Genomic DNA, 1592 nt, shown 5'->3' with positions numbered 1-1592 from the left:
GCCCAAAGGGGGTCCTGGAGGCCCAAAGGGGGTCCTGGAGGCCCAAAGTGGGTCCTGGAGGCCCAAAGTGGGTCCTGGAGGCCCAAAGGGGGTCCTGGAGGCCCGGCATCCTGCATGTTTTAGTTCTCTCTGGTTTAACGCACCTGGATCAAACGAAGCTCATTAGAGGCCTGAGAGGAATGTTGACCTGCTGAACAGGTTGTTTCTACCAGCAGGGAGAGAATAAAACCTGCAGGATGCCTCAGGACCCCCTGGAGTAAAGAAACATGGCCGACTATGAAGAAGAAGGAAATGGTTTGGATTTAACAGAGAAAGAACCAACCTTTACGACGGATCGTCTTCGTTGTTTTGTCTTCTGTATCCATGATTCCCTCTGAGTTTCCATCGCCTCGCTGTCTGACTGGAGGTGGTAGGAGCTCATCCTGGAATCGGTCGCTTGCCGGTTTGAACCTCTGCCCCCTCGTTGTGTCGTTGGGGAGACGTTTCACCTGCCTGGCTGGTCAGAGGGGTTGGTGGCCCCAGTGGCTTCTGTCAGACTGCATGGGGCAGCTGTGGCTACAAGGTAGTAGCTTGTCCAGAACATGTGTCCTAACCTAACCCTATTACTAAATTACCTGTGAATGTTCAGATTCTCACCTTGCCCCATCTCTCATCCCACCTTAACTTCAAACTCAAGAAGCCTCAGATCCTTCCACTGTAGACGCGTCCCACATCAGTTCACCAATGATTCAAGTGACCGCTCAAACCATTAAGTTAATCTATAACTTAATATTGATTTCATATTTATGATGCCTCTTGGGAAAGAGGAGTCATGTGTCGGTTTATAAGTACTTTGGCTCAGCATTTCAACGACCCAGTCGACGTGGTGGAGGAAGTCATCAACCACGTTGAGGACAATCCAACCTTTGCCTCGTTTCTCCACCCGCATCAGAACCAACTCTCTGTCTGACCAAACCTCCAGGGTTTGACAAGCAAAGGTCATGAAATTTGGGCCATTTATTCAGGAAGCAAAGAATGTCACTCACTGCCAGGCAGAGTCTGGGACGGGGCAGTTTTACTATAGTTTACCCCTTCACAAACTTTATAAAATAAACTTGAATCACATTAAACCCAGAAAATAGGAGCAGATGTTCAAACCTTTTGAACACCAGGAGCGATTTCCAGTGTCTCCCTTTTGTTTTACCAGATGAAGAAGCTGGTTTCCTTCGCACACCAAGGCAAAACGACCCAACTCTGCTAGCATGTGCAGACCAGACCCAGAACCCAGAACCTGGTGGAGACCCTGCATCCCAACTCTAAAGTCTGCAAAGGTATAATGCTGAGGTGTAGCATCACAACTACTAACCTTTAAACTGCAGAGAAACTCAGCCTTGTTGTTATTTAAACCACTTTACTGAAAGCCACAATCTGCCGTTGCTGCAGCTCCTTCACTGCCTCAGCGACTTACAGGTGGTTCTCATGAATCCTTTTCATGATGGGAATCACTGCAGGCAGTGAAGCTTTTGCTCCAGGCTGTGGTTGTACTTTTCCATTTCTACATTAGTCAACACAGGAAAAGCAAGTTCCTCAACACGACGAACTCTGTAATTACG

Source organism: Poecilia reticulata, unplaced genomic scaffold (genome assembly GCF_000633615.1).
Source record: "Poecilia reticulata strain Guanapo unplaced genomic scaffold, Guppy_female_1.0+MT scaffold_241, whole genome shotgun sequence".
Classification (NCBI taxonomy): Eukaryota; Metazoa; Chordata; class Actinopteri; order Cyprinodontiformes; family Poeciliidae; genus Poecilia; species Poecilia reticulata.
Note: the sequence above shows the minus strand (reverse complement) of the source record.